The 18,892-nt window shown below is 48.0% G+C and overlaps 2 pseudogenes; both read left to right on the top strand.

Annotated features, from left to right (window-relative positions):
- The first annotated feature begins 825 nt into the window (after positions 1-825).
- LOC100468999 lies at positions 826-2,451 on the top strand (annotated as a pseudogene).
- Positions 2,452-2,639: 188 nt separating this feature from the next.
- On the top strand, positions 2,640-3,935 carry LOC100468749 (annotated as a pseudogene).
- The last annotated feature ends 14,957 nt before the right edge of the window (positions 3,936-18,892 follow it).

Below are 18,892 nucleotides of genomic sequence, written 5' to 3' on the forward strand. Positions count from 1 at the left end.
GGGGGTACCTGCATGATCCTGAAATGGGCTCGGGTGGCCATTTGTTCATTCTGCATCAAAATTTCTAGATCCACACAGTAAGCTTCCACAGGAGAGAACTATACTTTTATTGTGTGTATTTTTTAAAAGATTTTATTTATTTGAGAAAGAGAGAGAGAGAAGAGAGTGTGCACAAGCAGAGGGAAGGGGCAGAAGGAGAGGGAGAAGCAGACTCCCCGCTGAGCAAGGAGCCTGATGAAAGGCTTGATCCCAGGACCCCGGGAGCATGACCTGAGCTGAAGGCGGACACTGGGCACCCCTGTGTGTATATTTTTTAATGTATGTGTGTTTTTAAATTAAAGGAGTGTGTGTACATTTTTAAAATAAAGTTTTAAATTACCCAGCAAAGTAATATGCACATTTGCTAAGTCAGAAAATACCTCCTGAGTGCTCTAGGGAACTAAATTTAGCAGGCTTTAGTAATACTATAATAAAGGTGAGTAACTGAAAATGAATGCTATGACGTATGGAAAGTTGGGTTCTCTTGTGAGCTTCTGGACCATTCCATAACAAAAGACTACCTTGGTCCTAGCTTCCTAAAAACCAGTGGATAAAGGAGTTGGGCTGTTCCACTTTGGATAGACTAAGGGTGACCAGATTTCATGAAGAAATGTAAAACAAAATATAAAAAACTTTGCTTAGGACAAATTAAGGGTAAATGAGCTGAAACAGCAGCAGAGAGAGTTTTGGTTAAAAAAACAACAAAAAAAACCCCACAACAATTCACTGATGCAAAAAAAAAAAAAAAAAAATTTGTGTCCTATTTCCCTGGCGGCTGGATCTAGACTCTGTGGGTCAACTAGTGTTGAATAGGAAAAGCATCTGACCACAAAGGCTCGGGTATAGTTAGGTAAATAGACTGAACACCGTGAGATCCAGCTAATGTTCTGTTTCTATGAGTCTACCTCCTTTCCTCGGCTGAGGCATCGCCTTTTTGTAGTAAATGCTGCATTGTGACTGCCTCCTCCCCGGCCTGGGCACTGTGGTCTGGACACGTCAAGCATGGTCCTGTTTTCGGAGCAGGCTGTCCTCAGGGCCCATGCTCTCCTCTCCCCACCACCAGCCAACAATGCCACCTTTGCCCGTGTGCCTGTGTCAACTTACAGCAAATCCTCCAGCCCTTCCTGCTGGGGGAGCATGGCTGTAGTTGGCAGGATGCCCCCATTTCTGCCACCCGTCTCCTCCAAATGAGGCCCTTCCTGGTGAGCTGGGCCCAACAACACTGTGCTGGCGGAGTCCAAATAAAGAAGCCATGGTAGCTGCAGCCTGGGGAGAGGTGCTGTGTGGTGGGGACCTTCTTCAAGGCCATGCCGCTCCAGGTATCAGCGACGAGCACAACCTGCTCCCCCAGCCTCCTCGGAGCGAATACATCCCCCCAGAGGATGAACTGGTCTTGGAAGATGAATTACAGTGCGTCAAACTGAAAGGCGCTATTGACATGTCAAAGCTGGTCACAGGGACAGTTCTGGCTGTGCTCAGCTCTGTGGGAGACAGTGGGACGTTTCTGGTGGAGGACCTCTGCTTTGCTGTGCTTGGTCCTCAGAAGCCTGCACCCCCACCCTGACACAGACAGGTTTGTGCCCCTGGTGTCCGGTTTGGGCCTGGGTGGAGGTGGGGGCGAGAGCCTGCTGGGCACCCAGTGGGTGGTGGAGGTGGTGACAGGGCAGCTGGGGGACAAGGGGAACAGTGCTGAGCTGCTCACATGTCCTGGGTTGTCCTTGAAGGGAATCTCCTAGCCACAACACCCAGAGCAGAGATTTTGTCAATAAGGCCATGTACTTAACCAAGAAACCCAGGCAGCCAGCGTGGAGGCCGTCAAAATGCTGGGTGAGCTCCTCCTGCAGCTGAGCTCCTTGGTACCTGCGGACGTGATGCCAGACAAATTTGACCCAACCAACTCCACACTCCCCCAGCAACGCCTGCACCCCTGCATGTTCCCACTGGCCACTGCCTACTCCAAACCGCAGTTGGTCCCCAATCCTTACCATGCCACCACGGATGGAGTCGGATTCCTAAGGACATCAGGACAGAATGTGAGCGACATTTTCCGGTCCAGCAGCATGGAGCATCACTTGAAGATCTTGGAGCAGACCGTGCATAGCGGTCACATCAGCCCCACAGCCCCAGACACTAGGTTGCTACCCCTTCTACAAGACAGACCCACTCATCTTTCCAGAGTGTCCTCATGGCTACTTTCGCAGGAACACCCCAGCTTTGGCTCTAAAATCTTCTGAGGCCCAGAGGACCAGAGGGTACTGTTGGTGGCTGTCCCAGGCTTCAGCACTGGGCAGCACTGCCTCCTAAATCCTCGGAGCCTGGCCTGCCAGCCCATCAGCTTCTCAGGCTTCACCGCAGAGAAGGAACTGGGGGGCCTGGCTCTGGGCCCCTGACTCTCAGAGACCTGGGCCCTCTGTTCCCTGCAACGTTGTCCTGCAGTAGCATTCGCTTTACAATAAAAGCCTGACTATGGAAAAAACCGAGGTGGGGGTGGGGTGGCAGGCACGGCACCAGTCCAGGGGGCAGCTGAGGCAGAGGCCTGAGGAGGAGGCGGACTGCCAACAGCCCAGGTCAGAGAGCAGAGGGACCCACACCCCTGTTGAATGCAGATGCCCCAGGGGAGCCCGCTGCTGCTGGCACTGCCCCGCAGCAGCTGCTGGACGGGGACACGGTGCGGGGGGAGCTCATTGCAAAGAAGAAGGGCCTCTTCTGGAAGCATGTGGAATATGAGGTTTCCAGGCTACTCTTCAAGTCCTCCGTGTACAGACCGTGCAAGGACTTCACGGTTTTCCACGAGACGCTGCTGCCAAAGATCCCCTACCGCGGGGTGCCGGCCCTTCCGCCCAAGAGCCTGCGGGGAGCCCACCCGGAGTTCAGCGAGTCAGCGCCCGGCCCTGAGATGCTTCATTACGCTGGTGGCCCGGCACCCCTGTTCTCCAAGGATGTGGGCTGTTCCTGTCCTTCAGTGGCCCTGCTGTGGGGAACAAGTTAAAGGCCTCGGCTCGGTGCGCTGGAGATGACTCATGAACGGTAAGCCGCCGGCTCTTCCAGCCAAGGACTTCCTTCCCGCTGACATCCAGACTCTGTTTGCCGTGCGCCGGGAACTCATTCGGAACATCTCCAACAGCTTCCACAAGCTTTGCGATCTGGCCGAGCAGATTGCTGCCAGTGCCATCGACAACGCTGCTGACCTCATGTGCCGGAAGAAGCTGAGCGCTTTGGGGTCAGACACGACCCCGCTCCCCTCCTGGGAGCCGCTCTGAACAGCAGAGGGTCTCTTCAACAGGCACCACCGAAAGGCCTGTCATTGAATTTGCACTGCTTGCTGCCCAGCAGGACGAACAGGAAGAGAATGAGGTGGTGGAGAAATTGAAGCTCTTCTTGGATTTGCTCCAGTCCTAAAGACCTGGGCGAGCGGCCGGGAGGGCTGTGCTGGACAAGCAGCAGCGCCCCCGACCCAGGGACAGCCTGCCGAAGAGGCCGGTGATGAGCCTGAGTCTGACTGTGCAGCAGCTGCAGTCCCACGTGAGGAGCAGGAGAGGGCCGGCCAGATGACATGGCTTCCAGCAGCTTCTCCCTGCGTGGCCTGCACCAAGAGATGGAGCTGGCCCACGCCTCCCTGCCCCTCACCTCCCACCTTCTCCTGCCTTTGTCACCTCTCTGATCCAAGGGCACAAAGAGATGAGCAAGGTAGGGAATGGCCTGAAGCCCAAGCTCAACTGCTCTTCATGGGACCCAGCCCCTCCCTGACCCCACGGAGGTCCCAGCAGGCTGGCATATCTCCTCACTGGTGCCAGGGGGGCGGAGCTCCAGGCAGCCTCACTAAAACCTCTTTCCAAAAAAAGCAAAAAACAAGCGACTTCCCCAGGTGTCCTCCTAAGCAGAACCCCCCACCGTAAGTTCCATTTGACTCAACGCATCCGAGACCTTCCTCGAAGTAATAGGCACCAAGAAGACCCTTCCTTCCCCAGGACGGCAGAAGCCCTTAATGCCCTCCATGTGTCTGAAGAATGTCAGGAGCCCATCATGTGTCATGGGCTGGGGACTTGGGAAAAGTAGGTCCGACTCCAACTGTGTTGTTCACTGGCTGTGAAACCAGGGCAAATAGCCTAACATCTCGAGCCGTTTCATCCCGTGTCATGAGGGACTTGGACTAGGTCATCTCTCAGCTCCTTCCCAGCTCTGCTTGTCATTCCATCAGAACGTGTGCTTTCCCTGGGCTGAGGTGACTGCGGGCCCGCAGGGTGACATCAACAAGATTCGGGGCCGTTTCACTGGCTCCTCCCCCCCCCTTCTCCTGCATTTATTTCTGGGAGTCCGCAGGGATCTCTTGCACATGCTCACGTCTGCCATGTGCTTCCTCTTCTGCCACGTGCTCTTCCGGACGATCACTGCCCGAGAAGCCACTTGAGGACCCCTCAGCCCCACAGCGGCCGGCCCCCTCCCAACAGTGCTGACGTCCGTGTCTGCGCTGCACTTTGTCCCCAGAGCGGCATAGACCAATGAACTGCTACCTTTTCCGAAGACTTCAGTACTTCAGCCGGCAATGCCCCAGTGTGAGCACAGAAGCAGACACAATGGTCCCCCTTCCTACTTTCAGTTACCATTCGTTTCTCTGCCATCAGAATCATGCTTTCTATATAGCTTTTCCAGCTTTGAAAACTGCTGCAGCAGCTTGAGCTCGCGGCTTCTCTTTCCCTGGGGCCAAGGGCGGGAGCTGCTAGCGACCGAGATGCCCCCTCCTGCCACCTAAACCCCTTCCAAAGTGACCCTTGCCCATGTTTTTGTCACACACACCCAGCCAGGTCTGAATCCCTGACATGGGGACTCTTGAGGCTGAAATGGGGGACCCTGATATGCTATTTAAAGAAAAAAAAAACAAAAAAAGGAACAGAAATCGCAGGAACCTTGAAGCTATTCATCTTGAAGACTATTCATGGAAGCCGGGAAATTAAACACAGCATCCTTGAGTATATACCCTCCACACCTAAGCTTGGGCTATTGTTTCCTCATAATGACAATTGACCTCTGGGAGTTGGAGAGCGGGTACTCACTCCTGCTCAGTCCAATCACGCAGTGCTGGATCAGGTGGCAGGAGGAAATGAGAACAAAGCTGTATTGTCAGGAAGCCTGAAGGCTGACCCAAACAAAGCAGAGCTCCAGAAAACTATTGTGGAAAATATTTCCTCCATAGCTGCCTGTGGTTGTTCAACCCAATCCTTAGTCAGAATGGACCGGGAGAGGAAAACTACTTACCACTTAGCAGCGAAGCCTACCTGTTGCTATCCCATTAAAGAAGAAAAACATAAAGAGAAAAATAAGGATAGTGGTGTGAGCCACAACTCAGGAGAAACCCACTCTTCTGCCCCAACTGTCTGCTTTCTCCTTGAGAGACCTTGAGGTCACTTTCCAGGAGAAAACATCCATTCGATTTAAACATACACCTTCCTTTTAAGAAGCTCCTACCTGCTCACCTGCTCATGTGATTACCTGGGGGGCCAATGAGGGTTTAGGAAATCCCAGAGGCAAAAGGGGGCAAAGATAGGGAACCGAGAATCTTTAGTAGTGAATGGTTGGGCTGGAAAAATCGGAAGTCAAAGTGGAATCTGAAATGGGCTCTGTCATCAGTAAGATCACTAAGCCATTCTGCTTCTGTTGATCATTGCCTGGGTTTCCCAAAGCAGATTTAAATGCCCTACTGGAGGACACGGAGGGTATGGCGGACATGTGTTTAAGCCACAGTTTGAGTGAGATTAAATTTCCCTAGAATCTACCAGAGACTTCCTGGTTGGATTTTTTGTAGTATTAGTAAATCAATTCCTTTTCTGAGAGTAGGAGAAGCTGTAGAGAATTCCTGCAAAGGGAAAAAGTGAGGATAAATCTAAACATGGAATGAGAAAAGGGACAGAATTTCTGCTAATGAGCTGCTTAGTTTATACATTTATCCATCCATTTATTCAACAAGTATTCCTGGAACCCCTACTATGTGCTAAGCACTATAGCATTAGGGAGATATCTGGGAACAAAATAGAAAAGGTTGTTGCTTTTTTGAAGCGTGTAGCCTGGTAAGGGAGACAGACTAATAGGGCAAAAATAAATTATGTAACTGTAATTGTGGCGAGCGTTAGGAAGGAGAACAGGGTGCTATGAAAGCAAATAGCACGGGTGGTGATGGGTCAGGAAAATTTCCATGAGGAAAGCTGAGCCCTGAAGGATTAGCCAGATGAAGGGGAGGGGAGGTTGGGGAAATGATCTAAGCAGGAAATAATAGCACGAGTGAAGGGAGAGGCAGGTGAAAAATGAATCTCAAAAAAACTGAAGCCATCCGTAAAGAGCAAATGAGCAAAAGTCAAGAGAAGGCAAAACAAAATGGAGCCAAACCACAGTGGGGCCAAAAATCTGCTCCCAAAAGGTGCCAACCGTGGTGGGGGAGTTGGGACAGGGCCCCTTCCACCCATCCTGGCTTCTGTCCCTCCTACATTGATAGTGAAAGGCCTTGTATGGAAGCCCATGGCCAAATCCTTCACTACGGCGTCCCCAAGACATTATCCTAAGCCAGATGGGGGCCATAAATTCTTTATAAAATTATATGGTTATCCAATGACCAAATGGGATACAACGGAAATCACTGAGCACCTCTGATGCGGCAGGCAATGTCTGGGCACTTGGCGTGCATTAGCTCATTTACCATTCAAGACAGTGCACATTGTATGCTCCACGGAGGAGACGCAGCCCAGAGAAGCTCAGTGGGTGGCTCGCTCAGAGAGTTACAGCTGGAGACGAATGGGTTCTTGTTGGTCTGACTCTTGTGTCTGAGCAGGATTCCGCTCTGCTCTGTGACCTTGGAGGAACCAATGGAGGTCATCTGGTCCCAGTCTTTAACTTTGTAGAGGGGACCTGGAGCTCACAAAGGTTAAGAGTCTCGTAAGGCCTTGGGATTAGCGGCAAATGCAGGACTAAAGCTCTGGCTCCCGTTGCTAATCCGTGTATCTTCCCTGCTTCTGACTGTTTTATAAACCAAGTGAAAACACACACTAGTGAATTATCAGGATGCCAAAACTATACATAATTCATCATTTTTCTTGACTTATACCCTTTTCTTCCCTGAAAACTTCAGTGTTGAAATACGTAGTGGGAACTTCCTCCTGGGGCGGGGGGAAGACTACTGAATGGTACATTTTGCAATGCAGCAATCATACTTTATTTTTGAATTTGGCTGTTTGGACTTTCAACTCTATTAAAACAGGACATGCTTGTATTAAACAACTGATTTCTGCTTTTTATATTCTTCTATATTCATCTAGTAAAATGGAAAGTCTTTTTTTTTTTCTTTTAAGATTTTATTTATTTATTTGAAAGAGACAGAGATAGCGACAGACAGCATGAGTGGGAAGGAGAGGGAGAAAGAAGCAGGGTCTTCGCTGAGCAAGGAGCCCAATGTGGGACTCGATCCCATGATCCTGAGATCATGACTTGAGTCGAAGGCAGATGCTTAACTGACTGAGCCACCCAGGCGTCCATAAAATGGCAAGTCTTAAATAAAGTATGTTTAATTGATTAGCTATATCCAGATAATATCTCAGTCCATATACAATCGGTGAAACAATACCGTGGAATGGAAGGTGGAAAATGGTGGCCACTGCTCCACCTGAGAGTTCTCCATGGGCTGTGACAGACTTGCTTCTAATTAGTCCTGACTTCGTTCTTCTGGCCTTGGATTCTGCATCCGGAAAATGAAGGGATTCTACCTGATAGTACGGATTCTTTTAGATTTGAACTTCAGTGCGACAATGGGTGTTGGAGGTATATTCACAACTGGCCCATCCTCTCCTTCTCAACTACACCCCACCATCATTTTCACCTGCCTGTCCCTTAACTTTAATTTCCTGCCCTTCCCTCCTGCGTTTTGCAAATATCCAGGGGGATCCTCTGACATTTTCAATTCCAGGGCCTGAGCGCCCCCTAGACACACAGAGGTAAACCATCAGCTCTGGAAGAAATCAGGGCTCCTGGAAGCTGGCATCTCATCGAGATCAGCACCAAATCCCTACACTTCCCTGTAATCCTCCAGGCAAGAATCCCAGGGTTTTCCTGATTTGGGCAGGGAGGGAGGTTGGAAGACAAGAGGGAGCGGGTGGCAAGCCCTGCCATCAGTCCCACGCTGCAGTGCAGGGGCTCTGCAGCCCTGTGGCCCCAGGGGGTGCATTCAGAAGGGAAGGGGATGAGCCAGAGGCCGAGCAGATGCCGCCTTGTGGCCATAAGTCAGGGGCCACACGGTGAGCATGTCAGGGCTAAAGAGCAGTCACTGGAAAAATGGACTGTTCCACCGAATACATTCACAGAAAATGACCCAAAGGTGACTAATCATCCGTTTTCGTGTTGCTTACATTATCTTCCTGTCTCTATAAATACCGTGCATGTGTTTTCAACAGATTTTATCCTTTTGCATACACCATTTTTGCTGCTTTTTCCATTCCCAATACTGTTTTGTATACACACATCCTATACGCATAGCCCACGTAATATTTACTTTAAACCTTTCATAACACAGCTATACCACAGCAAGGCGCTTCTCAAGAAGCAGAGTGTATTCACACGCACGTGCTTGTATGCGGTGTGTGCGCAGTGTGTATGCTGGTGCATGCCCACGGTGTGTATGTTGTGGTGAGTGTTTACGTGTGTGCTGTGATGTGCATATCTGTGGGTATACATTGGTGGTATGTATATTTGTGTTTCTGTGTGTATGGTATAAGTGTCGTGTGTGTATGTTTGTGTGGTGTGTATGTGTGTGTCTATACCTTTGCATGTGTATCTGTGGTGTTTATGTTTGTGTATATGTGAGGGTGTGTGTGGTGTCCGTTTGTGTTTACATACGGATGTATATTCACAGTGTGTATGTTTCAGTGTGTGTGTGTCTTTGCATTTGTGTGTACAGACGTATGGTGTGCATGTTTGTGTCTCCCTGCGTGTGGATGTGGTGTGTCTCTTTGTGTGTGTGGGTGCTGTGTGTGTGTTCACCCGGTGTGGTGGCTGCAGCCGCGTCGATCGAGATCCTGGGCTCCTCTCTCGGGCGTTGGCGTCCGTGCCAGAAGCCAGGGTTCTCGGGCACCCCCGTGGGCCGGGCTTGGTGTGTAGGGGGCGCGGGGACGGCACTTCCCTGGGCGGGTGTTGGGAAGCCTGTACCGTCACCACGCCTGGCCGTGGGGCCTGCCAACCGCGTCTGCGGAGGGTGAGCATCTGCGGTTATCAGCAGCCACAGGGCACTCAGGACGCCACTATCACAGGCACCAGAGAGCTGGAATCCCCGGGGGGGCGGGGTGTGTGTTTTCTCTAAGATCATGTTTTCATTCTCTGTTAAAGAAAAAGGGGGGGGGGGAGAAAAAGAAAACATCTCTTGGGTGAATCAGTTCGTCGTTCTTCGTGAGCCCTGTCCATATCCACACCCCGTGATCCTCTTCCAGAAGCAGGAATGGGTGACTGACCCCCAATCCACCAAACAGCCTTTCCCCAATATGGTGGCCCCAGCTCCCTGCCGGATTTGCCCACACAGCTCCACCTCACCCCCACACAAGTGGGCACACTTCCTCTGTGTCCCTCATCGGAGGCCTCCTGCCCTTCTGACCTGGGTCCTACCCAGAAGGTGAAGATGCTTAGGCCACAGCATTCTAGATTTAATTTTCTGTTTAAACCCACGATGAGGGACGCCTGGGTGGCTCAGATGGTTAAGCGTCTGCCTTTGGCTCTGGTCATGATCCCAGGGTCCTGGGATCGAGCCCTGCGGGGGGGGGGGCCCTCCTTGCTCAGCGGGGAGCCTGCTTCTTCTTTTCCTTCTACTGCTCCCCCTGCTTGTGCTTTCTTGCTCTTTCTGTCAAATAAATAAATAAAATCTTAAAAAAAAACCCACAATGAACTAACTCTTGGAACATGCACTGAGTTGGTGTGGCTGGGCAGTGGGTTAGGCGTGCAAGACAGGATGACGAGTAGTCTAATACGCTGGTTAAGAGCATGGGCTCTGGAGGGGCGCCTGGGTGGTGCAGTCGTTAGGCGTCTGCCTTCGGCTCAGGGAATGATCCCGGCGTTCTGGGATCGAGCCCCACATCAGGCTCCTCCTCTGGGAGCCTGCTTCTTCCTCTCCCACTCTCCCTGCTTGTGTTCCATCTCTCACTGGCTGTCTCTGTCAAATAAATAAATAAAATCTTTAAAAAAAACAAAAGAGCATGAGCTCTGGAATAAGACAGAACCTGTTCACCTCCCACCCTCACCCCTTACTCTGTGACCCAGGATAAGCAACTTCCTTAAGGTTCTGTTGCCTCGTTGGTGAAATAAGTACTTGTCTCGCTGGATTGCTCAGAGGCTGGCACGAAGTACACAGCGGAGTACCCCAAACGTGGCAGTCCGTACATGTTGGCGGCTGTGTGCGTTGCCTCACACAGCCTTCATCCCAGTCTCCTAGGCAAGGAGGTCCGAAAGTTGAGCGCCATGCTCTCCAGGCGTTTCTGCGTGTTGATTTCCAGATGCAGACTGTCTTGCACCAAGTAGATGAACTCAGGACAAGAAGTGAAAGGCAGAACCTGTTCCCATTGTAGCCATTTTTGCTATCAGGCAAAATGGTGGGAATGGGAAGGTTCTGGGTGGTGGTGCTCTGGAGTCCATTTTTAGCTTCTTGGGTCCTGAGAGGCAGGGGTAGCCCCAGCTTCTGCATTCTAGCAGGAATCCAGATGTTCCCAGAGGTGCTCAGTCTCCCGGCGGGTCATTTCTATATTATTTTGGGAGCCATTTCTGGAGCTGGAGCCTGGAACCTGCTCTCCTTCAGCTATTCTACTCACTTTGTAAACATCTTATTGCTTGATTAAATACTTTCCTGCTTAATGTAAATACAGAAATTTCTGTTTCCTACACTGAATCCTGATGGATGCAATTCTTATTTCTTGTATATAAATTAAAGGAACAGCAGCCACCACGTATTGGTTATACGCCAAGTTCAGGTCTTTACAGCTGTGATGTAATTCCATCCTCCCAGCAAACCCACACAGTCTGTGAGAGCCTAATCAAGGTGGGACCTGAGATCGCTCTGCCACCACAGGCCAGGTGACTACTCACTGTCCTCGCTACACCCCACTGTTCCTTCCCTGGGGGAGCTCACAGCGCAGTGAGGATGATTGCTGTGCCGTGTGAGAAATACTGAGAAGAGCTGTGGGCCCAGGGCTATCAGAGCCCTGAAGACAAAGTGTCTAACTTTGCCCTGGGCTTGGAAGCCTAAGATGGCATCTGCTTTCCACCTTGGCAAGAGGTCATGCCTTCTCATTCCTTGACATGTTGGGGGACCCTGCCTCAAAGATCCAGTGGTCTATTTCTCAAGTAATCATGATTTAGGGGCCCCCAATCTGCATATTTGCAAAGACAACTGTCTGTCCTTGTGCCTAGCTAAGTCATGGCAGGTCCTGAAACCTTCAGATTCCTTTGTGGGACTCATTCCTGCTGGCAGCTTGAGGAGCTCCCTGAGCTGAAGATTCCGGCAGCCTGGAGCAGGTGTGTGCACTCATCTCCAGCACTGCTCTCTCCTTCTTTCTCCTGAGACTTCCGTGCAGCACCTGCTTGCTGAGAGGGTTTCGAGGTCAGAAACCCTGCCTTAGTCAGGTCTGTACCCCTGCCACCTAGCACGTTGCAGATGCTCGGCAAATGAATGAGTGAATGAATGAATGAATGAAGCAGCACCAGCCTACAGCCCCTGCTTACCTCAAGTGTGAGTGAGGAGCTGGCTCTGTTCTGTCAGCTGGAAGCACAAGCCACACCTGCTGCATCAGCCCTGGAAGACGTGGAAGCAGGGTTGTGTGGGGGGGGTGCGCAGAAAGGGGACCTCTGACTTCTCGGCTCTCAGCCCCTCATTTCCAGGATTCACTACCACTCCTCAATTTCCAGGTTATGGTTCTTGTAAAATTTTGTACATTGGGCAATTATGAACCTAATTCTGGAGCCCATTTTCTAATTCCTAGCCTCTGGGTAATTGGCTCCTCTCCCTCCTCATTCAGTCCAACAGCCCATGACCACACCCTCAGCAGAGCCCTAGGAAGGGGTGCAGGGAATCATGGGAGATTCTGGTCCCAGGACAACTCGTAGATGATGTCAGAGAGACAAAGACCACCGTAGATGTGCTCCTCAAATAGCCCAGATCACACATGACCTGAAATACCATGGTATTTTATAGGGAGCACAAAAAGGGGGCTTGGGAATTGTGCAGCTTCTAGAAGATGAAATAAAAGGAAGGAAGTTACCATGGAAGTGATGAAGCACTCTTAAAATAACACCACAAATTGCATACATATAGTACTTGATAATGTTAAAAGCTTTCTGATATATAGTACGTCATTTCATATAATTCTCAATAGCAGCCTTGTAAAGGAGGCAGAGCAGACATTATTATGCCAGTTTAAGAGAATAAACCTGAAGCTTGGGGTTGAGGTCTTCTGATCTCAAATCCAGCTTTCTAGTGAAAATCAGGACCAATATGGTATACGGTTACACCAGTATTTTAAAAAATCTGTCGTCCAAGTTACTTCATTCTGGTCCCTACCTGTGTATGCAGGAGTGCTGTCTCCAAAAAATTCCTCCTTGATCTGGGAATCCCTAAGGGGCTTCCCTTGTTCTGGGAATCCCTAAGGGGCTTCGCACATGAGTTCAGGAACAAGGCCACTCACGGAAGTTTTGCTCCCGATGATTGTCCTAGTTCTGCTGGGCTCTACAGAGGCCACACCACCCTGGGCCACGGCCCGGGACTCACCAACACGACCATTGCTTCTCTGGATCTGTACTCTTCCTGCAACTCCCAGGCCTGGCAGTTTCTGTCGGTACCCATTTCAAGTCCACAGGCTGTCAAGGGTATTTGATGGGGAGTAGGGGACAGTAGCTCCCTCTTTGAGGAATTACACTTGGTCAGAGGCTCCTAAAGCAGTGTTACTACGCCTGCAGCAAGATGCAGAAATTAACTTAATTGCTCTGTCAGTTTCATGCATCCGGGGTGGCTTTGGGAGAGGTGCACTGAACAGCCAAGAAGCTCTCTTCTGCTCCATTTAGTAGCTACACTGCTGGGTTTATCACTACCTTGTCTTTCAATGGCTCAGAACTCAGGGACCACACAGAGTACAGTGAATTTTTGGATAAACTCTTTGTTGTTCAAAACGGGGGGTGGGGGGGATCAAGCAGATTTGATAGCCCAATGTTTGTCAATATCTAAGTGCTCTTATTTGGATAGAGGGGAACCTTTATCTTAACCCTCTGATATGTCGGACTGTGTCCTAGCTAGAGAGATCCAGTGACAAATAAGGTGGACACGATTCCTGCCCTCTTGGATCTTACATTCTGGAAAGTCAGGATCATAGTGCCAGTTTCCTTCTTTATTTAGATGAGTTCTTTCCTGGGAGGCTTATCTGCATTTTTCACTCCTTTCCCATGTTCCCATCTTGCAAATAAAACTTTTTTTAATTCGATTTTTATTCTGAGATGATTGTAGGTTCATGTGCAGTTATAAGAAATAATATAGAGAGATCCTATGTCCTACTTACCCAGTTTGCTCCGTGTTGCAAAACTGTAGCACAATGTCACAGCCAGGATGCTGACGCTGACACTGCCAAGACGCAGAATGTCGCCATGTCCGTCACCACGAGATGGACTTTTGTAGCCACCTCCACCTCCTTTCCCACCCACCCCCATCTCTGATCCCTGGCAGCAATGAATCTGTTCTCCATTTTTATAATTTTGTCATTTCAAGAATATTATATAAGTCTGGGTGGCTCAGTCAGTCAAGCGTCTGCCTTCAGCTCAGTTCATGATCTCAGGGTCCTGGGGTCAAGTCCTGCATCAGGCTCCCTGCTCAGCGGGGAGTCTGCTTCTCTCTCTCCCTCTGCCGCTCCCCCTACTTGTGCTATCTCTCTCTTTCTTTCAAATAAAAAAAGAGAATATTATAGAAGTCTAATCATATGGTGTGCGACTTTTTGGAATTGATTTTTTTTACTTGGCCTAATTCCCTGTTTATCTGCACATTCATGGAGATTTTTTGTTTATCAATAGTTCATTCCTTTTTGTGGCTGAGTCGTGTTCCGTTTAACCGTGGACCTGCTGCAGGATATCTGGGTCGTTTCTAGTGTTTCACTGTTATGACTAAAACTGCTGTTTTACAGGGTTTTGTGTGAATGCAAGTTTTTATTTCTTTGGGACAAATGGCTAGAGGTCCAATTGCTAGGTTGTATTGTGATCGCATGTGTAGTGTTATAAGGGGTTGCCGAATCGTTTTTTTGAGGCCTCTACCATCGTACATGGCCACCAGCAACGCAGCAATGATCCAGTTCTCCACCCCCTTCCTGGCAAGTAAACTTGTGACTGACTACCCCACCAAATTACCAGACATGCCCAGATAGGTAGAAAGTTTGCTAGAGGGCATAGTTTGAGGTTTTCATTTTGTGTTGTTTTTCCAGCAGGATTTTTCGTCTTTGTGTAAATTTGATTTCTATCCAGCCTTTCCCACCATTTCTCTGGACGTGTCCAGACATGCCTGAAGTCTCAGCAGCGGTCTGCAGAAAGCCTTGACTCAAACCACAAGTCCATCTGCATAGAGTGAGATGTTTGGGGGTTTTATCCCCATACGCCTTCTAAAGAATGGCCCCTTCCCAGATCCCACACTATCAAGTAGTCCCCAGAGATCTGTTTGTACCCACCCACTTGACATGAGGGAGGCCCTGTGTAAGTTGTGTAGACACTGTCCCGTCCTTTCTCGGTGTCTAATATGTGCCAGGCACTGTTCTAGGTGCTGCAGATAAAATACTGAACAGCCAGGCAGGGCCCCTTGTCTTGTGAATCTTGTATTAGATGAAGAGAAAATAGACAATAAAGACACAAGATAACTTCAGATGGCAATAAAGACTACAAAGACTACGCAGAGAGATATGACAGAAGGAGCACGTAAGCTGCTCTCCAAGGAGCTGAGCTTTCTCAGCATCAGAATTCCTACAGGTTTTTTTTTTTCCCCCCAAAGCTGATTATTTCCTTTTCTTTCACCATTTTTTTATGATGTTCTCACCATGTTTTCTTTCTTTTTTTTTTTTTTTAAGATTTATTTATTTATTTATTTGAGAGAGAGAGAGAGAGAGAGAGAGAGAGAGAGAGCAAGTACATGGGGTGGTGGGGAGAAGCAGAGGCAGAGGGAGAGAGAGAACTCTAAGCAGACTCCCTGCTGAGTGCAGAGCCTGACACTAGGCTTGATCCCACAACCCCAAGACCGTGACTCTGAGACCATGACCCAAGCTGAAATCAAGTGTCCGACACCCGACATACTGAGCCACCCAGGTGCATATCCCCATGTTTTCTGATCCCCAGATGACATGGTTGACCTTTGCTATCGAGAATTCCTTTTATTTGTTAAAGATTCTTTTCTAATTTAGTTCTTTGAATCAAAAAAATTACTCCAAATATGGAATGTATGCTACAGAAACAGTGAGAAGACTTTCTTCCTTAATTTGAACACCGTATTTCTATGAAAATAGCCAAAGATGGCAACCCATTGGAAGGCTCTGTTCTTATCCATTCCTTGTTGTTCTACGGGTTAATATTTCCAGGTCCTTTTCAAGTGCAAACTGTAAAGTCAAACCTCTCACATCTCAAACTAATTCCAATAATTTTTGAAAGCAAGGTATCTACGTAAATATGCAACCACCTTGCTCACCTCAGCCTGCCAGATATTTCTTCCACTTGAGTCTACCATTTAATATATATGTCAGTCATCCCTCTTGGCTTCAGGTCATTTGTGAGTACAATAATGTGCACCTTCAGACCAAATTTCATATTCAGGTATTGAAGAGGACACAACACTGAGACACGCCTGGCGCTCAGACTAACATGGTCCACTTAGCCTCTTGGGCTAATTTGCTCAGTGAGTTAAGAAGGCACCTTGGGTTTCCCCATTTTGCCCATGAGAGTATAATGAGAGCTTTGGTAGAATGTTTTGCTCAGATCAAGCTATGTTACATGACCTGTTTGGTAATCTCATTTAAAAAAAAAGCGAAGGAGATTTTGATGAGACTCGTTTTTAATGATCCCATATTGGCTTCCAGATCTTTAGTCCTGTTTGTAACACCACACCATCTGCCTCAAGCAGTCAGCTCAGTCTTGTCTTGTTCTCCCTGCTCTGAACACAACTAAATCAAAAATCTTTGCCGTTCTTAGGCTTTTTGCACATCTCTGCTTTTTCTGACATTGGTCTTTTGGGACCTTTTCTTTCATCTTTTACACTCATCCTTTTAAAGTCTGAGGGCCTTGAATGACCAAATTGTTAGTTTCCGTGTATTATTTTCAGCATGTTTAGGCACTCACGCACAATAGATGGGATGACTTATGACTATATGAATAAGGATTTATTTTTGGAATTTTCCAAGCCCTTTTAAGTGTCCTGCCTTCTGGAGTCATTAACCACAGGATTATTCTCTCTTCTCTGTTTATTTTATAAAATTCAATTTCCTGAAGTTTAATATATGTGTGGCTGATTCTTTCTAGAATTCTCTTTCTTAACTACTTCACCTTTAAAGCATAGCTAGGAGCGCCTGGTGGTTTAGTCGGTGAAGCAGCTGCCTTCAGCTCAGGTGTTGATCCCAGGGTCCTGGGATTGAGCCCCACATCGGGCTACTTGCTCAGCAGGGAGCCTGCTTCTCCCTCTCCCTCTGCTTGCTGCCCGCCTGCCCCCCCCCCACCGCTTGTACTCTCTCTGTGTCAAATAAATAAATAAAATCTTTTTAAAAAATGGCATAGTTATTTTAAGAGGCCAGGTGTCGTGTTGGCAAACTTAGACGTTCAATATGCAGATCTGCTTGCGTACATGTGATTTTCACAAATGGGGCATGGGCTTGTCTTTTATATCCTTGAAGGAATCCAAGCTTCCTGGGGGCAAGAACCGCTCTTCTATGCCTTTCCTAGAAGAAGCTAGTGAACCACAGGGTGTTAGAGCTGAAAGCAGACTCAGTATATCTTTAGTCCAACTTTTTTTTCTACAGATGAGGAAAGTGAGTTCCAGGAAACTACAGGGACTTACTCAAGATTAGTAGCTCGTTGGAGGCCACTAGGTAATAGAATCCACGGTTCCTGCCTCCTCTTCCTCTGTTCTTAGCAGAGTCTGCCCTGAGGATAAATTTATTAAGAAGGGAGAACACTGCCTGCTGTATTCAGACTGGTTTCATAGGAAGCAGCTCTCTGAATCGTACAGTGATGACCAAATCGTTCATCCTAACCTTCCACTGGTGGTCTGTCTCACAGCTCACCCGTCAAAGCAGATATGTACCTTGAGACAAAAGAAAAATATATGTCCTTGAATTTATGTATATTCTCCTTTTTTTTCCAAAATGACATCTTTTTCATGGAACAGAAATGTTTAGTTTACCAAATTAAGGATATTTAAATGGGGACACAGAATTAAGAAGAGGAAACTTAATTTTCAACCGCCACAAGAGGTAAGGTGGTGGCTGAGATGAAATATAGAACTGGACCAGGATTTTCTGGACATGTGAAGGGTGAAAGAAAGAAAAAGAAACAAAAAGGAAGAATGGAAGACAGAGAGGGAAAAGAATGAAATAGAATCATTCTTTTTATCTAAGAGGAGATACCAAGGGATATAAGGTTCTCAATATCAACTTTGCAGTGAATAAAGAAGAGAAATTTAACAACTTTTGATAAAAGCAAGAGAAAAAAAACACGCTGAAGCATAAATATAGTAAAAGCAGTTTATTGAGATGTTAAGAATATTTAGAAGTGGGCATAGATCTCATGCCTCGTGGACTGTCTTAACCGAAAGTTTAATAAATTTGGGAAGGAGACTAGGTTTTTGATGGCAGTTGATGTTTGAAGTCAAGCTTTTAGGAAGGTGTTCTATGCTGGTAATTAACACAATACCCGTTTTAGAAACCAGAGGAATGGGTGGGAAAGTCAACGTTTGTTATGGCAGTAGAGAAAACTACGATATTCTCGGATAGAAGGAGGCCACACATCTTCCAAATACAGGTGGACCCACTCGAATTTGTGCTTAACAGAAACTCCAGAATTTCACCAGCATGAATATTTCAAGTCAGGTCATCGTAGCCAGAATGAAACCTCCTAAGACTGGGCTGGAATGTCTAGCTCCAAGTAACATGGCTCCCCCGTTGGCCACTGGAATGAGTTAGCCACAAATAAACTCTTAGGAAACTGTATGATTCACTCACCATACGAAGTTAGTGGCTCTCAACCATTAAGTCTTGGAACCTGCCCCACCCAAGGATTATTATTGATATTTTGTTGTGGTTTATGTTTAACTCCCTTTCCTGGTTAGTGTGATAAAACCATGCTGTCTGCATTTGACTTGGTCTCTCCTCTTCAAACGGTGGCCTGATATTTCTAGAAACTCTTCCCGCCTTGCTTATTTTGGCAGTGGAGCTAGAATACAGAATTCATAGTCTTATCCAGGGATCTGCAATGAATGCTTCTATGGCTTAGTTCACAACCAGTGACTAGGAGGGATTCATTCTTCATATTAACTAGGCTCATAAAAGATTTTCAAAGAATGTACTGACAGATTGCCTGATTATATATGTTGGGGGCCCCTCTCCAGAAACATCTGGTCCTGGGGGATCCTTTATAATATAAATCTCATTGGGTCACTGCACTCAAAAATCTCCTGTTTTCCCATTACTTTTAGGTAAAACCTAAAGTCCTCAATGTGGCCCCTTCGGCTTGTGTGATGTGGCCCTGCCTTCCTCTCTGGCCACCGCCTTTGCTCACCATAGTCTTGGTGTACTCAACTCTCTCATCTTCTCTCCCTCCACAGGACTTTACCCCAGCTGTTCCT

Source organism: Ailuropoda melanoleuca, chromosome 8 (genome assembly GCF_002007445.2).
Source record: "Ailuropoda melanoleuca isolate Jingjing chromosome 8, ASM200744v2, whole genome shotgun sequence".
Taxonomy (NCBI): Eukaryota; Metazoa; Chordata; class Mammalia; order Carnivora; family Ursidae; genus Ailuropoda; species Ailuropoda melanoleuca.